Source organism: Pan paniscus, chromosome X (assembly GCF_029289425.2).
Source record: "Pan paniscus chromosome X, NHGRI_mPanPan1-v2.0_pri, whole genome shotgun sequence".
In the NCBI taxonomy this organism is placed as follows: Eukaryota; Metazoa; Chordata; class Mammalia; order Primates; family Hominidae; genus Pan; species Pan paniscus.
The window spans coordinates 39033263-39052794 of record NC_073272.2 but is presented as its reverse complement, the minus strand read 5'-3'; the positions used below and the strand labels follow the sequence as shown (position 1 = coordinate 39052794).

The 19532-nt window shown below is 37.2% G+C and overlaps 1 protein-coding gene across 3 annotated transcripts in view; it reads right to left on the bottom strand.

The window, feature by feature from the left end:
• PRRG1 (proline rich and Gla domain 1) overlaps window positions 1–19532 on the bottom strand; it is a 108132-nt gene that overhangs the window by 60320 nt on the left and 28280 nt on the right. Inside the window, exon 1 of one of the 3 annotated variants that reach the window (XM_008977292.4) lies at window positions 10304–10551. The exons of the other annotated variants lie outside the window; for them this stretch is intronic. The gene's annotated coding sequence lies outside the window, so the exon portion shown is untranslated. Of the gene's footprint in view, window positions 1–10303; window positions 10552–19532 lie in introns of those variants that run through there. 3 annotated transcript variants of the gene reach the window in all.

Sequence of the window (19532 nt, the reverse complement as noted above, 5' to 3'; positions counted from 1 at the left end):
TTCTCAACTGGAGGCAATTTTCCCCCAAGGGGGCATTTGGCAATGTCTAGAGATATTTTTGTTTGTCACAACTGGAGAGGGGTGCTGCTGACATCTAGTGGGTTGGGGCCAGGTACTGCTAAACATCCTACAATGCATAGAACAGCCCCCTACAAGAAAGAATTAACCAGTCCAAAATGTCAATAGTGTCAAAGTTAAAAAACCCTGCCTTAGAGAAAAAAATTGGCAAACGAGAGACAAATTATCTGCTTTTTTTTTTTTTGAGTTTACAATTCAGTAACAATGTTATACATGATACTCTCTTTCAGTATTGTATTAGTCTCTTCTCACATTGCTGATAAAGACATACCTGAGACTGGGAAATTTACAAAAGAGGTTTAATGGACTTATGGTTGCATGTGGCTGGGGAAGCCTCACAATCATGGCAGAAGGCAAGGAGGAGCAAGTCACATCTTACATGATTGGCAGCAGGCAAAAAAAGAAAGCTTGTGCAGGGAAACGCCCCCTTACAGAACCATCAGATCTCATGAGACTTATTCACTATCACAAGAACAGCACAAGAAAGACCTGCCCCCCATGATTCAATTACCTCCCACTGGGTCCCTCCCATAACACGTGGGAATTCAAGATGAGATTTGGGTGGGGACACAGCCAAACCATATCAAGTATATTCAAGTAAGAGTCAACAATCTACAGTTTTCAGGATTTCTTCTCTGTGTGCATTTCTTGTATATGGAAGTCATATTGGCACTGAACAGATGTCCAGTACCACAGCTTTTAAAATTGTAAGTTAAGACTTTATTGATCTTTATATTGTTCATACAGTTTAGAAATGACAACTTAACAATGCAGAAATGCAGTGTTCAGTACAGTACTTAGGTAGAGCAAACTAATATCCACATTATTAGGAGTCCAGCATCACTAAAACTGTCAAACAACTATATACAGAAGTATGCATCCCCAAATACAGGCTGAAGGTTGCAAAGTGGACACTATGTTTTAGATGGAGATCCAGACTGACTTTATATCAATTTCCTGGGAGCTGCTATCATTTCAGTTCAGAAAATACCAAACAAAATACCACTGTATAATACACAGTTGTTTGAATGTTGATTGAATAATTACTATGTTATAATATACTGGGGAAAATGTTAGGCTCTTTAATATATTACTTATCTTATTAGATGCACTAAAATTTCCTTAATTTGGGACAATAATAGAACCTGTATCATATTTTATCTACCTTTTGGAAAGTATATCTTTTCTGAGAACCATATCAGGTTTGTTTCCTGTTGATTTTTCAGTCTGAATTTTTTTACTATAGTCTTTCTTAATTGTATATATTTAAGGTGTATAACTTGATGTTTTGATATCTTTTTTTTTTTTTTTTGAGATGGAGTCTCACTTTGTGGCCTGGGCTGGAGTGCAGTGGTGCAATCTTAGCTGACTGCAACCTCCGCCTCCCGGGTTCAAGCGATTCTCCTGCCTCAGCCTCCCGAGTAGCTGGGATTATGTGCACCCATCTCTATGCCCAGCTATTTTTTTGCATTTTTAGTAGAAACAGGGGTTTCACCATGTTGGCCATGCTGGTCTCGACCTCCTGACCTCGTGATTCGCCCGCCTTGGCCGCCCAAAGTGCTGGGATTACAGGAGTGAACCACTGTGCCCAGCCTTGATATACTTATCTTAATAGACACATACAAATGTGACCTTTTAAATGATGACACGTTATATATACATCCCAACAAAGAGTTCCAACAACAGGTAAGAGCATGGGTTTTGCTATCATACATATGTGGGCTTGAGGCCTTGTCTGCCAATTACCATCTATCTGATCTTGGGAAAGTTATTTAGCCTCTTTAAGACTTAGTTTCTTCAACCATAATGGGGTTATTAATAGTAGCTCTAATTTCACAGGCTTTGAGGGAGGATTAAATAACAGTTTTAATAGTTCTTAATAACAGTAAGCAGGACCTATGAGGATACTAACAAATATTTGGTAATTTTCCCCTGAAAATGTTTTGGTACAATCTGGTTCTTGAGGTTTATTTTCTAGTTGGTCAATATGGTTCAATACATTAAGTGTAACTATTACTACTTCAGACAGAGAGTGATATAAGGTATATTTTGTGAGCTGAATGTTTTAAGTTAAATATGATTTGGCTTCAGCTGCTTTGATGTTTTAAATTTGGAATGATTTAAATTTGGAACTCTTAGAGAACTGGAGGTTCTCTAAGAGTTCCTTTGTCATTTTTGATGTTCCTTAAATGTACTTGCCCCTCTTTCCCAGGCTTCCTGTGACAATAGACTGGAAACTCCTATTCTTGGTAGTTATTCTTCTTCCAGTAATCCTCTGCGATTCAATTATATCTAGCTCTTTATTAGTTTTGAAACACTGCAGGCTACATTTTAATTTGTAGAGGACTTCTATGTTGACTTTACTTTTTAGCCACATGGCTCTCTCATGGTTAATTAGGCAGGTCAATCACTTCACTGTCCACCACGGTGCTTGGACACAACATGACTATAATATCTGGTTACTCTCCTTAAGGCTTTGCCAATCCCAGCCTCTTGCTCTTCCCCAGACCCCAAGGCCCTTCTAATTTTTAAGGGTAAAAGGATCTAAGGGCCCTGTGGCATACTCTAGAGATCAGGCGCTCCCTGGAGTTCATTCCCTCCTCGTGGTGTCTCTTAAAGTCACAACTCTCTTTGGCTATCTAAGAGCTCTTCTGTAAGTGAAAGTTTCATCCTATTTGGCCTCTGGGAGTTTCACCTCTGCATCTTTCTGCTTCTACATCCTTCAAAGAATAGAAATTCAACTGGTGTTTGTTGTATATCTATTATGATAAGGCAATTTCACATGTCATCAGTGCTTGCAACAACTCTACGAGATAGGTACAAAAAGACTTCTTGATAAATGATAAAACTAAATTTCAGAGAAATGGACTTACTCATGTTTGCATAGTAAATAGGAGGATCTTAGGACTGGGTTTTTTAAAACTTATCAACACATTTACATAAAAAATGCCAACATTAAAACTCGATGACTTTTCACAAACACAGTTGTGTAATTGGCACCTAGATCAAGATTCAGAATGCATTCCCAAGATTTTAACCTAGGGTTTCTGACATCAACTCCAGTGTTCTTTTAATCACATATGTAGTCGTTCAAAAAATATTTACTTACTGCTTATTACATTTCAGTCATTTTGCTAAACATTGGGTTGTTAATGGTGAATAAGGCATCTGTGATCCCTGCCCTAATAGAGCTTAGAGTCTATGGGGGAGTCATAATATTTTGTTTAACTATAAATAAAGGACCTTAAGGTAATAGAGTAACTTAAAGAAGTTCAGTTTGATTTCAGCATAACAAGCAAGGGAGAAGGTGGGAGACAAAGACAAACAGTCAAATCATACGAGGCTTTACTGGCTGGAAAACCATTTGGATTTCCTTGTAAATGCAGTGGGAAACCACTAAGCAATACCTCTGTCTTCATAAAATAACCTATTACCTAAGAGCTTGCTTAATTCTTCAATTATTTTAACCTTTAGGTATTTACTATGTGCCATTCACTTCACAAAGCCTACTGTTTCAAATGTATAAAAACAATAATTGATATAAAAGCTTGAGGTATAGATATATGTAAATTTATATTAATATTATGTATAATTAATATTAAATATAATATAAAATTAATATATTATACATTAACATAATTATATAAAATACATTATAAAAGTATATTATTAAATACTTTAAAAAATGAATGTGTCTGATATGTATATTTATACATGCTGCTCTTCAGTGCTATATACACTAGGGAAGAGCATCAAAATGCTGTTAGATATTGCTGAAATTCAGAGATACCTCCTACAATCTCTAGAGCAAAGCTAGGCAAGCTATGCAAATGAACAAAGGATACTTTGTTTCTGTTGTCCAGTCATCCTCAGAGTTGGATACAGTAATATGTAGCAAATTCAGTGGTTGGTTTCTCAATTCAACAGATATGTAAATACTCAAATAAAATATACATTGTGTGTCTACTACATGCTTAGGTGCTAGAGAATCCAACAGTAAGCAATACAGACACAAACCCCTGCCCTCACTAAAGGTACAATCTAGAGGGAAGAAATAGTTAACCTGTGTCTGTTTATTTAAACAAGCAAAAGTATAGTGTGTAAAACAGTGATAAATAGTGGTACCTATCAAGGAGAAAAATAAGGCAGGAAAAGATGTTATTTAAATAACTATTGCCTGTGTAAGAGAAGTACTTCTGTGGGTTTATTTATTTTGGGAGGATACTTGTCTTTACTAGTTTTCTTTCTTTCTTTCTTTCTTTTTTTTTTTTGAGACAGAGTCTTGCTCTGTCACCCTGGCTGGGGTGCAGTGGCGTGATCATGGCTCACTGCAGCCTCTGCCTCCCAGGCTCAAGTGATCCTCCCACCTAAGCCTCCTGGTAATTTTTGTATTTTTTTTTTGTATAGACAGGGTTTTACCATGTTGCCCAGGCTGGTCTCAAACTCCTGGGCTCAAGTGATCCACCCACCTGGGCAAAGCTAGGCAAGCTTGAGCCTCCCAAAGTGCTGAGATTACAGGTGTGAGCCACCACACCTGGCACTACTTTTCTAATGATACATCAGTTGGTGTATATCAGGGGTCAGTTGGCTTTTTCAGTAAAAAGCTAGAGAATAAATATTTTAGGCTGTGAGGGTCATATGGTCTCTGTTGCAACTACCCAACTCTACTATTATAGCATGAAAGCAGCCACAGAAACAAATTTGTGTGTGGCTATATTTTAATAAAAACTTTATTTATGGCCACTGAAATGTGAATTTTATATAGTTTTCATGTATCATAAAATACTCTTCTTTAATTTTTTTAAAGCATTTAAAAATGTAAAACCATTCTCAGTTCATGGACACAAAAAACTGGCAGCCAGCCATTATTTGACAACCCTGGTGTATACAATGAAATGGCTTACTGAATTTTCACACATCAACAAGTCAAAAAAAAAACAACAAGGAAGCCCAGTGTAAGTATCATTGAAACAGAGATCCAGCACCATCAATAACAACAGTAAGAGAATTCTCTAACTTTCAAGTGAGAGATACTAATTTTATATGACAGTGGGACTTATATTTCTAGTGCACAATAAAATATTAAAGATAATGGTACAACCATCTAAATAAAATTATGCTAACTATAGAAACACCTCAGTGAATAAAAACGTCATTGCATACCACATCAAACAATCTAGATGCCCTATAAATCACTTCATAAAGTCAAATGTATTCTCTAACAGAAATAGTTTATTTCATCTACAATGATGTTTGAATTTTCCCTTCCATCCCAATAAATCTATACATTCAGCCTTGACCCACCCCTTCAGTTCTACAATTCTAAATGCCTCAGAGAAATCTACACCTGGATATCTTGCCACCACCTGAAATACTATGAATCTAAAAACAAATATTTTCTCCACCACACATATAAACTCGTTTCTCCTCGAAATTCCATAATATTAATAATACTTTTATTACCTAATTCAACCCAAGTTTTATGGAATGACATTTTAAGATGTTAACTAAAGTTGTTTCTCCCAATAGTTGATTTTTTTTTTTTGCTTCTTTCTTTACTGTGTATTTACCATCTGCCCTGCAAGTAGCTAAGCCATTTTGTGTTTATTGCTTCAAATGAAAGACAAGTATGGGTCAGAAAAAGACAAAAAAATAAGTTTTTCTGTCTTTTAAGGTACTCGGGAAAAGCAAGAAGTCTTCTAGCAGATGAAATGATTAAATAAAATAATGACAGCAAAGTTCCTCCTCCAATCCTACCCATCCAAACCCACCTCCCAGGCTAGAAAGTCTCCTCTGGATTGAAGGAAAGAGAGAAATCAGTGGGGCCTAGGTTGGAAGAGTCAGATCTGAAAGGAATCAAACAGATTAAAAATGAAGGAGCATTTTTAGTGACGACCATTTCTTGAATGCTCAGGAGGCCCTTGGGGGTGGGTTCAGCATCTACAGACCATAAGAGCAAGCACATGGTCAGAATCATTCCTGGGGCTATGTGCTGAGGGCTTCCCTTGGGCAGTAGCCACTCCCTTGCTGATGACCTCCCTACCTTAAGGATGCCTATCCATGCCTGAGGCTTTAGCCAGTTGCCATCCAATTTTTATCCATGCCTGAAGCTTTAGCCAGTTCCCATCCAATTTTTATCCATGCCTGAGGCTTTAGCCAGTTCCCATTCAATGTTTCCTTGTAGATAGCCATCCTTGTAACTTCCCTGGAACTTATAAGCCCTGAAGAAGACGATCCTGGACACTCTGTGACAGTAAGAGTAGTGGTGGTGTTTACAGTGATGAGGACAAGCTCTGTATTTGGAATTAGCAGAGTGAGGAAAGGAGTGGCAAGCACTAGGAATCACTAGCCTGATTTCTTATACCATAAATGAGTTTTATGTTTTTGATCTTCATATAAATGAAATCATTAGTGTATGCTTTTAGATCTTTTTGGCTTCTGCTTAGTATCTTGTTTGTGAGATTCATCCATACTGTTGCATGTAATTGTAGTAGATTCATTCTTACCACTGGCTCTGTATATTATACGCACACACACAGGCATGTACATACACACACACCCCTGTTCATTTTTTCATTCTACCAGTGATAGACATTTGGATTGTGCTATGGTCTGAATGTTGGTGTCCCTCCAAAATTCATATGTTGGAAATTAATACCTAATATGACAGTGTTAAGGAGTGGAGCCTTTGGGAAGGGATTAAGTCATGAGGCTCCATTCTCATGAATGGGATTACTATCCTTATAAAAGAGGCTTGAGGGAGCTTCCCATCCCCTTTTGCCATGTGAGGACACAGCAATAAGGTACCATCTTTGAAGCAGAGAGTAAGCTCTCACCAGACACTAAATCTGCTGTCATCTTGATTTTTGACTTCCAGCTTCCAGAACTGTGAGCAATAAATTTTTGCTTTTCAAAAATTACCTAAAGTATTTTGTTATAGCAGCCTGAATCAACTAAGACAGGTTGTTTTCAGTTTAGGGAAAGTAGTAAAACAAACTCCCATTACACAGGTTTAAAACAGTGGCAATATCCATGGCTCAATCTAACATTACCAATCAGTAAGACCTACTCACTTCCTTTGCTCTAACAGCAGATCCCAGTCTATTCTCACCCCTACAAATCCTAGCCACATCTCTTTAAATTGATAATATGTGATATGGTTTGGATCTCTGTCCCTATCCAAATCTCATATTCAACTGTAATTTCCAATGTAGAAGGTGAGGTCTGGTGGGAGGTGACTGAATCATGGGAGCAGTTTCTCATGAATGGTTTAGCACTATCCCCTTAGTACTGTTCTTGTGAGAATGAGTCAGTGAGTTATTGCAAGATCTGGTTGTTTAAAAGTGTGTAGCACCTCTCCCCTCTACCTATTCCTCCTGTTCCAGCCATGTGAAGTGCTGGCTGCCCTTCACCTTCCACCATGATTGTAAGTTTCCTGAGGCTTTCCCAGAAGCCAAGCAGATGCCAGCATTATGCTTCCTATACAGCCTGTGGAACCATGACCCAATTAAATCTTGTTTCTTTATAAATTACCCAGTCTCATGTATTTCTTTATAGCACTGCAAGAATGAATTAACAAAGAAAATTGGTACCAAGGAGTGCAGCACTGCTATAAAGATACCTAAAAATGTGGAAGCGACTTTGGAACTAGGTAACGGGCAGAGGTGGAAGAGTGTGGAGGGATCAGAAGGAGATAGGAAAATGCAGGAAAGTTTGGAACTTCCTAGAGACTGGTTGAATGGTTACAGTGATATGGACAGTGAAGGCCAGGCCGAAGAGGTCTCAGATGGACATGAGGAACTAACTGGAAAATGGAGCAAAGGCCACTATTGTTATGTCCTTGCAAAGAATTTGACTGAATTGTACCCCCACCCTAGGGATCTGTGGAACTTTGAACTTGACAATGATGATTTAGGATATCTGGCAGAAGAAATGTCTCAGCAGCAAAGCATTCAAGATGTGGCCTGGCTGCTTTTAACCACCTATTCTAATATGTGTAGGCAAAGAAATAACATAAAACTGGAACATATTTAAAAGGGAAGCAGAGCATAAAAGCTTGGAAAATTTGCAGCCTGGCCATGTGGTAGGAAAGAAAAGTCAATTTTCAGGAGAAGAATTCAAGAAGGCTGCAGAAATTTGCAGAAGTGGAAAGAAACCAAATACTATTAGCCAAGATGATGGGGAAAAACTCCTCAAAGGCATTTCAGAGATCTTCATGGCAGCCCCTCCTATCACAGGCCTGGAGGCCTAGGAGGGAAGAACTGTTTCATGGGCCAGGCCCAGGGCCCTGCTGCCCTGTGCAGCCTGGGGACACTGCTCCCGACATCGCAGTTGCTCCAGCTTCAGTCGTGGCCCAAAGGGGCCCAGGTTCAGTTCAGGCCACTGCTTCAGAAGATGTAAGCCATAAGCCTTGGCAGCTTCCACATGGTGTTACGCCTGTGAGTGCACAGAGAGCAAGAGTTGAGGCCTGAGAGCCTCTGCCTAGATTTCAGAGGATGTATGGAAAAGCTTGGATGTCCAGACAGAAGCCTGCTCCAGGGGCAGAGCCCACATGGGGAACCTCTACTAGGGCAGTAAGGAGGAGAAATTTGGGGTTGGAGCCCCCACACACGTCACCACTGGGGCATTGTCTAGTAGACCTGTGAGAAGAGGGTCACCATCTTCCAGACCCCAGAATGGTAGATCCACTGGCAGCTTGTACCCTCAGCCTGGAAAAGCAGAAGGTGCTCAACATCAGCCCTTGAAAGCAGCCACGGGTGCTGAACCCTGCAAAGCCAGAGGGGTGGAGCTGCCCAAGGCCTTGGGAACCCACGCCTTGTATCACTGGGCCATGGATTTAGGCCATGGAGCCAAAGGAGATTATTTTGGAGGTTGGAGGTTTAAGACTTAATGACTACCTTCCTGGATTTCAGACTTGCATGGAGCCTATAGCCCCTTTCTTTTGACTGATTTCTCCCTTTTGGAAGGGGATTTATTACCCAATGCCTATACCCCCATTGTATTTTGGAAATAAGTTGTTTTTTATTTTACAGGCTCATTGGTGGGAGGGGCTAGCCTTGTTTCAGATAAGACTTTGAACTTTGGACTTTTGAGTTAATGCTGAAATGACTTAAAATTTTGGGGGACTATTGGGAAGGCATGATTGTATTTTGCAATGTGAGAGGGACATGTGATTTGTGGGGGGCTAGTGCCAGAATGATATGGTTTGGATCTGTGTCCCCACCCAAATCTCACAATCAAGGAGGTGGGTCCTGGTGGGAGGTGATTGGATCATGGGGTCAGTTTCTCATGAACGGTTTATGCTTTTCTTGTGATAGTGAGTTCTCCCGAGATCTGATTGTTTAAAACTGTGTAGCACCTCCCCCCTCTCTCTCTTCCTCCTGTTCCAGCCATGTGAAGTGCTGGCTCTTCGCCTTCTGCCATGATTTAAGTTCCCTGAGGCCTTCCCAGAAGCTAAGGAGATGTCAGTATCATGCTTCCTGTACAGCCTGTAGAAACGTGAGCCAATTAAACCTCTTTTGTTTATAAATTACCCAGTCTTGGGTATTTCTTTATAGCAATGTGAGAACAGACTAATATAGTATGCTTCATAAAGACAATAAATACCTTAATTCTTAGGATCTTTCCTAGAATATACACTTAGTATGTGCTCATGGAAAGGTTATTATACATGTGTAATCATTACCATCAAAGTGATCAATAACATTTTTTAATGTAGAAATGTAATTTATATTTTGACATCTTGGTTGATAAGATCTTGGAATTGTTTTAAGTGTTCTATTTTGGGTATCTCTCACCTTATGAAATGTCCCTAAAGCCAAACTCTCCAATACTTAAACAGCCTATGATTAGCTACATACTTCTCCTCACCTTTATCAAGATGCTCAGAGGGAGGTGACAGAGAAGTAGGAATTAAAAAGAGGAGATAAGTTCTGGTAGGCTATTTGAATACAAGGTCCTAGCAACTCGTATCTTTAATATCATCAGGAGAAACTGAAAAGAGGCTTTTAGCATAACAAACCATGGGAATAATAACAGCAGCAGATAATAACATAGTGCTTTGTTATCAGATCATTGTGTTAATTCCTTTAATCTTTGCAATTTTATGAGTTAAATATAAAACTATTATTATCCCCACTTTACAGGTAAGGAATTTGATACAGAGTGGTTAAACAATTTGCCCAGGATCATAATGTCTGCAAAGTGGCAAGGCTAAGATTCTTACCTAGGTAATCTGGCTCTATGATGATATACAATAGCAGGTTCTTGATTGGGGTTGGGGGGGTGGATTTCTTTCTCTAAATGGGGTGAGCATCCTACAATTTAAACAAAATATTAGGTTGAGCTATGTGTGAGCAAATGTAAGTATGGATTTTAAAGACACTTCATATATGCAAATAAAGCTTTTCAGCCATTAAAAAGTATGAGAAGAGGATTACAAAGGGACAGGAGGAAACTTTTGCAGGTGACTGCTTGCCCATTATCTAGATTGTGATGATAAATTCATGAGTGTACACATACATAAAAAAAATCTCCAGTTGTACACTTCAAATATGTGTATGTATGCCAATTATATGACAATTATACCTCAACAGAGCTCTGTGAAAAAGGATAAAATAGATCTATAGGTAAGCCAATCAAAAAATAAAAAAGGATGTCCACAATGTATTGAGTAGAGAAAAAATTATAAAACAGTATTCATGATATCATTTGTTAGATATGTATAAACACATATGTAAGAGTATATTATACATATATAAAATGTTATCTGTGAGGTTATTTTGTAGCCTCTGGCAATACAAAGAGCTTTCACTGAGGCATCCCTCAACAGGTACATGAAGAAGCCATCTTGGGCTGGGCACCAGTAGCTCACGCCTGTAATCCCAGCACTTTGGGGAGGCCAAGGCCGGTGATCACCTGAGGTCAGGAGTTTAAGATAAGCTTGGCAAACATAGCAAAACCCCATCTCTACTAAAAATACAAAAATTAGCCAGGCATGGTGGCAGGCATCTGTAATCCCAGCTTCTCGGGAGGCTGAAGCAGGAGTATCGCTTGAGCCTGGTAGGCAGAGGTTGCAGTGAGCCTAGATCACGCCACTGCACTCCAGCCTGGACGACAGAGCGAGACTCCGTCTGAAAAAAAAAAAAAGAAGCCATCTTGGAAGCAGATGCTTCAGGCCCAGTCAAGCCTTTGGATGACTGCAGCCCCAGCCTACATCTTGATAGCAATCTCATGAGAGACCCTATGCCAAAACCACCCAGCTGAGTTGCTCCTAGATTGCTCTCAGAAACTGTGTGAGATAACAAATGTTTATTACATGAAGCTGCTAACTTTTGGGGTAATTTGTTATGCAGTGGTAGATAAATAATACAGCATATAGTATTGCTCTTTTGTAAAATTATATTATATATATATATACACATATATATCTCATACATACGGAAAAGTATACGAATCATTAGTATACACCTTGTTGAATTTTCACAAAGTGAGCCCACCCAGGTAACCAGCACCCAAATCAAGACACTTAGCAGAATAGTACTAGCACCCCAGAAACCCTCCTTCTGCTTCCTGTCCAGTTACTAATTCCTAATAAGGGTAACGACCACCCTGACTTATTACACGTTTTGTGTGTTTTTGAATTTCATATAAATGGAATCATAGTATGTACTCATTTGGATCAAGCTTCTTTTGCTCAACATCATGTTTGTAAGATTCATCCATATTGTTGCATATAGTTGTAGCTCATTCATTCTCACTACTGATTCCATGTTAGGTATATATCCCCATTAATTTATTCATTCTATTGACAGAAATTTAAGTTATTTCAAGTTTAGGTTTATTACAAGTAGTGCTGTAAACATTCTTGTGCATGTCTTTTGATGAAACTATGTATCTGTTTCTGTTGGGTGTATGCCTATATTTCTATTTCTGTTGGGTGTATGCCTATATTTCTATTTCTGTTGGGTGTAGAAGTAGAATTACTGGGTCACATGCTGCCTATATTCAGCTCTACTCATTACTACTAAACAGTTTTCCAATGTGGTTGTACCAATTTACACTCCCAGCAGAGTTTCAATTATTCTATATCTCTATATTCTTACAAACTCTTGGTATTGTCTTTTTCATCTTTGTTACTCTTGAGGGGGTAATGGTATCACATTGTGCATTTTCCTGATAAGTGATGAAAATGAATACCTTTTTGCACATTGGCCCTTTGAATATCTTTTGTGAAGTGCCTGTTTCAAGTCTTTTGTCCATTTAAACATACATCAATTTTTGGATCAGCTAAAGGCCATAATTTCCTAAACTTATGAGTTCTGTATGATATTGTGAAAATAAGAGTCTTGGAGCAACAGAACAGTCATCAAAATAAAAGAAAGATAGAACTAATAGTAGGAATATAGTTAGGTGCCTCTTCTAGAAATATAAGAGAAATAAGAACAGCAGTAAGGCAGAAGGAATCCTTAAGGTAGAAATGAGACAAAAAAGAGAAGCCATTATGAAGACAATGCATCTGGACAGGATTTGCTTCATTTTGGTGGGTGGGAAGTAAGCCACACATAGGAGATAGCTCAAGAATCTTATGTTAGCCTTAGCCACTGTCCAGAAAGTCTTTTCCATGGAAATGAAGGGACACAGATGAGTTTTAACCCTATTATATAGTGGTATATAACTCAGGGCAGGGCAGTTCAGTGATAGTAGGCAAAACAGTAAATATTCTGCAAATGGGAAAGTATATCACTTGTAAGTGTGGTTGCATTATATCACACTTCTCAAAAGAGGAAAAATGGTCATTTATATATACCCTTGAATGGCCAATAAGTATATACTAACCTTCCTTTAACCTCACAAGCCTACATTAGGCTTTACTTTCTTTTTTTTTTTTTTCTTTTATGAGTTACCAGAATGCACTATGGCATTAGGTGCTTATTTTTAGTTTACCGATTAAATTTTAGTAAGATTCTTCAGATAGCAGAACAATCAGTTTAAAAAGTTAATTTTGCTGGACAAGATCAATGCATAATGGACACCATGTATAAGTGAAAAAGTAGAAGAATAAACAATGTGGCTTTGGTTGTATCATCTTAGGCATACCACAGCACAGAATTTTAGCTCCAAATGTAACAATCTGGTGTTTTAAAAGTGATCATATAAGAAGTTCAGGTATTTTAATTTTAAAATAAATAAGGTCAGATACACTAAATTACTTCAAGAGGTCAATATAGACAATTCAATCAGAGAGAAATAGGTTCTCACATTTTTAACTCTCACATTGTCATACTGTATAAGCATGTCACAAAAAAATGACATTGAGAAATCATTGCAAATAGCATATGGGACAAATGTGATATGCCTCTGAGGCCTTAGAAGGACACAGTTATTTCTGTGACATGTAACACTGTTGCATCACTAGATACTAAATCATGTCACTGTAGTGAATGTTTAAGAATATCACATTAAAACTACCAGGAGAACCAAAATGTAATGACTTGACAGAGATAATAAAACATTAGCCTCAATTCTCAAGAATATATATTTTGCAGGATGAATTCTTAAATAAGATTTACATGTTCAATAAAGACTTTCTAAGTAAAGATCCATGTTCTATAAATATCATTAAAAATTATTCAAAGGAAATTTGTCTCAACAAAAAATTAAATTGTTAAAGCTACATAACAGTAAGAATTACATCTCATAAAAGCATGAGTGTGGGTTTGTTTGTAAGATAAAATTAAAAGGCACGTGCAGAAGCACTTTTTCCCTTTGCAAACTAGTATCTTTTCCTGCAGAAGTAGCCCAGACAAAATTACAAGGATGGATTCCTGGGAGAAGGTGATGTTCTTGGGTTACACTAACTACATAGGTAAAGAAAATCTAAAAATAATGTGGAATTCTAGGCTTGAATTATCGATTTCTTTTGCTTTTAAACTATTCAACTCAATCTAATTGAACTGGAGTGCTATGAATTCTCGGAGAGAAAGCAGAAGAGAAATGAAACAAGGGTCCTGGAAAGTCCACAAACTAGAAAATGAGCTTAATCACATTTGATTAAAAATGACCAATCCTCAAAGGGAGATTTGATTTTGTAACGATGTCCTATTTTAGTTAATGCTTTCAGAAATCATGTGTATCTTATTTGATGTTATTTCCTCATATGCATCACTAAACTTGACACATACTAGACATGCAAAATCTATTGAATTAAAAAGATATTTTAATGAGTTGAGCTCATATGTTATTCCAGTTTGTATTCTATGTTTTTATTCATACATTATAAGAATCTTCCTATAAACATGATTCTTAATAGTTGCATTATATTCATGTACCATAATTTAACCATTCCTAAATGTTTTACCATTTGGAAATAAACTTTGTTATATCCATACACTGGAAAATTATGCAGCCTTTAAGATTTGATTATATTTTTGTAGCTGCAAAATATACACATAGCTGTGTATATCTTATATATATCTATAGCTGCAAGATATACACATAGCTGTGTATATCTTAGTACACTGCTACATTATTTCCTTGGGGAAGAAGAGTGTGAAAACCTAGATCAAGACATCTGGAGACAGAGCTATCTTATTCTTTGGGGCAAGCACGTGCATACTACTGGTAAAATTAAACAGGGGGGTTATCAGCTCTTCACATGTGTCAATTAATTTAACCAGCCTGCCTCTTAATACTTAACTGAAATAAACTACAAAAATTGAAGCTTTCCTATAGTGAAGTGGAGATGGTATGGCAGTGAAAGAGTTAGATCACAAAGGGTGAGTGTGGAATAATTGATTCCGACCAGGCAATACACAACAGACAAGTCCATTCTGTTCCTTCACCAACTGTGAGATATTTTTAGGAGTATGTTTCCTCTCCTATAAAAGGCTTCCAGGTGAAATGTATGAAGACTCAGGGAAGCTTGAGAAGAAAGGGCCAAGATATAATCTGTGCATACTTTGTTCATTGCAGGGGTTATTATATGCATATGATCAATTGTTGCTTTACCTCACAAATTATCTTATATAAAATTTCAGTTGTTATATATTTCTGGATATCACTTAATTGGTGTCCTAGATTATCACCAAATCATGATAAAAAAGGAAATATGTACACCAATTCAACAAATTAAATTTAATATTTCTGTATCAAATTCACTTTATTTATTCACACTAGGTAGGCCTGTTCTGGAAAGAATTAAACATGATTTACACAAAATCATGTAATAAAAGAAGATAAAATAAAAGTTTAAAAATAAGCATTTGAGAAAAACATGACAAAGGGAAAGATCAATAATAAGAGAGATAAGACAGAGACAGGATTCAGGTCTGTATACAAAAAAAAAAAAAAAAAAAAACAGTTATAGAAGGTTCTGTAATTTTGACAAAGTAAGGGGTAAACCTCCTAGTAGCCAATGCCAAAAAAATAATTTGTTACATGAGCTATGGTATCCTAAGATAAAAATAAACCAGTTGCCCAGAAACTTTATTACTTATGATTTCGAGATTAGACAGAAAAATTATCCAGTGTCCTCAAAAGAAGAAATGTAATGAATGATGTCTTCAACATCCTTATAGTATATACAATAACACATTTAATGTCATAATTTCTTATAACTTCTTTCTTCTAAGTCGGCCAAGGGCAAGATAGCGTAGAAGCAATGTACTCTGTATTTGTATAACATATTTAGAAACTGGCCCACTCAAATGGCTTCTTAAAACAACTTAGACACAATCGAAAGCATACCTAGTGGAATGATCATGCCAAAGGAAACTCATTGCACCTGGGTGGTTCAGACCAATGTCAGATGGTCACTCTATAAACAAAACATAAAAGATCTGACTCACTCTACTGGCCCTTCTCCAAAAAGAACAGCAGTCCTGAGAGAACTGCTGATAAGCAACTCCATGGGCCAAGATAATTCTGATTATTGTTCCATTCTAAAGAATTAAGGGCAAAGTATTATAGTTCATTTGGGGGTAGCCTTGGTTCCCTAAGAATTACTACTCCCCAGAAGCAGTTTGTGGAAATCCTGCCAAGTTGGTTTACAGAATCAGTGCAGCCCTGGGATCAATCAGCCAAAAGAAAATAGGATGTTTGTTATTATATGGTTATAGCTAAAAAGTATCCCCAAAACCTTATACTGGAGTCTAACTGTCTGAAAACAATGTACTAAAGGATCTGGTACTGGGTGGAGGGAACATTTTCTGGACTATTACCACTTTAGTACTCCATTTTCAGGTGGATTCAAATCTATCTGTAAATCCCTTCTTTCCCCTAGTTACATATCTTTTCATCAGAGTTGAGGTACAGGAACAGAGGTATGGAGGGAGTTCTGTCTGAAGATTTTTTTCTTGCTCCCCCAGCTCTACATCAAGCACATTCATACCATTTTACTTGATCTGCTCATTAAAAACCCAATGAGTCCAGAGAGGTGAATAATCATACCTGTTTTACAGATGAGGAAACCAAGGCTTAGTTTGGTTACAGAGCTACTACTTATTATAACCTGTAGTACCACATTCCAGGTCTGATTCTTAATCTAATGTTGTCCTCACTAAAGTATTGAACCAAGAATGGAAAATTATCAGCTCTCAGCTTACTGTCCTACAGTAGATTTTCTAATATTAAAATGCCCATTTTTGCAACTTGCAAATTAAAAGCAACAAATATAAAGGCATGCAAATATGAATCAGAGGTTCTAAGACAGGCTCTCGGAGTTCTGGCCCTTTTTATTTGCTTTTCTACTACAAGAAGAATCTTAAAATTTGAGTCAAGCTAGTTCTCTGCAAATGCTGTCTACTTTCCCATTTCCATGCCTTTGTTCACACCATTCTCCTTCATTTAAATATGATATTCCTTCCATTTTTATTTAAATCCTAAAGCCACTGTTAATTACAGTATAATTCTTCTCCTCCTTAGAAATATATCTTCATCAGCCCAGGAGGATGTAATCACTCTGTCCTCTGAATATCTATGGCATTCAAATCTGTAGTACTCATTTTTGTTTGCTCCCCCATTTTCTGTGTGTATATTATTCTCCCCAGATTGCAAGTTCTTTGAGGGAGGAGGCCATGACTTGGCCTATCTGCATTTGTCATAGCATCCAACACTTAGTTGGCACAGAGAATACACTCAATAACTGATGAATAAGATACCAAATCCCCTGGACTGTCTAAACAAACCAGTTGCCTACTTCACTACATTTATTTCACTGTAGATTTGAACAATATTTTAATTTCCCATTTTCCTCTTTACTGCTCCTTTTTTACTTTATCTATAACACAAAACCAATATTGGGTTGAATATAGATTATTGTATGATATGGGTCAGGAATATTTTCTGTTCACCAAACTGATATATACTTAAGGCAGGCAATTTGGAAAATGCGTAAATTTTAATTGTGACTTCATAGTTCCTTATATAAATATTTATCATTTATTTAATCAGTCCTCTATTGGTTTTAGTCTAGGATGGTTCTATTTCTTCATTATAAATAGCACTAAACATATATCTACCTATATTTTATACACATTTCTTACTATTTTCTGAGATTAACTTCCTTGGCCGATAATTATTGCTAACTGTTACTTGCAGTGGAACATTTTTCTACTAATATATATACCAGGAATAGACAGATGAATAATAATTGCACTTTCTACTATGGTAGAAAGAAGCAAATAAAAATGCAATAAACCCATCACAGACGCTATAAAAGCAGTAAGTAAAGGACACATTATAGGAAGACTAGTCAGGTCAATTGCACCTAGAAAAGATAAGAAGTCTTCACAAACATGGTGACACTTGAGAGTCTTAAAAAATGAAGACTTGCCTGCCAGGAGCAGAAGGCCAAAAGACTTGCCTCCTGTCCAAAACTGCTGCCTCTAATCCCATGCTAAAAAAAAAAAAAAAAAAAAAAAAAGCAAAAAGACATTGCAATTCAATATACTTCCCATTCTTCCAACAAAAATTCATAAGGACTTACCACAGTCAACTATTGTGCTAGGACTCAGTGATTACCAAAATGACATAAAACCTGCCCTCATGCTGCTGACAGTCTAATGATTTTCAAGGATACCTTAATGAACCAAGCAATTACAACTCAATGGCTGTATAACTCTCTCTCAGATATACCACTGTATCTGGCCTAAAAGAAGTCTGATTCTCCAAGCCTTTCAAACTAAAACCTAATTTTGTTTCTTATGTACAAATTACCTCACTCCCAGAATAAAGAGAAGGACATCATGTTGTCATTTGTTATCATTAAAAATCTCAGTGCAATTACGAACCTGGCAAAGATCCTAGGAGATCAAATCCGTCTATTGTGTAACTAACAGCTTCAAAACCTCTGGAGACAATCAGAATCCAAGTACTTAAGAAAATTACCTCACTATCCATTCACTTCCTTGGAAACTGCTTCTGAAATGTCTTGCTGCAGTTTTAACTATCAAGGAAAGTCACTCAGGAAAGGCTGCTCCTACATATCAATTTAGTTACTAGTCTGAGGAGAAAATTCTCTTTGGCTAACCATTTCACCAAACTTCATATAAGCATTATAGGATTCTAATATCTCATGCTGCTAATTTTAAAACAGACTTTCTCCCTGTCCTTCTGATCACACAGATACAACGAAACATAGAAAAGTCCTTTGAAAATGTAACACCTTACCTCTGAAGCATTCATCTACCTCAGAGATATAAGAGTAAGACAAAGGATAGTAATGTAGTCTGCTACAGAATCAACAGGATTTCAACTGGGTCCTCAGAAGAATAAAACAAACATCCATTAAATTATAATCTTTCAGAATCGTCTGGAAAAAATATTGAATTCTGTGGGTGACATTCATGAATATCCATAAAATACATTCTTTGGCCTTACTCACCTTGCTATTCCAGTCTAAAATTGTTTTTCACATTTTCAGTGCTCACTCATGCAACTAAAGCCTCAGAGCAGCTTGGAGCACTGGATTTCAACCCAACTTACCTGAAGGAGAAAAAGGCTGCATACAGCTTGATCTGTAGTTACAGGTCACTAGAGTCAACAACAGCAAGATGGCTACCCACAGCTCTGTAACGAACCCAGAAGTCTCAACCCTTTTTAAGGTTTCCCAGTCTGCGTACATTACTGAGTAAATGGAGATGTAGGGCAGATAACTGAAGGGAGTTTCTAAATTATGATACTGAATACTTGGATTAATCTCAGGAAACAGTTCCACACTACATCTCTTTTACAATAATCACACTGATAAGTCAATGCCAAATCCCTAGTTTTAGTGAAAGATCAACAAAGCTACTTGGAACTCATTCGTATCCAATACTGAATAGCACCTATAGTACAGCCTATAATTTGCCATAATGACATAAAAACCCCACATAATCTCTTACATGTGCATTAAAAAGAGGATAATGGGCCAAAAGTCAAAAGTCTTTCAAGTTGTATTTTGAGGATTTTAT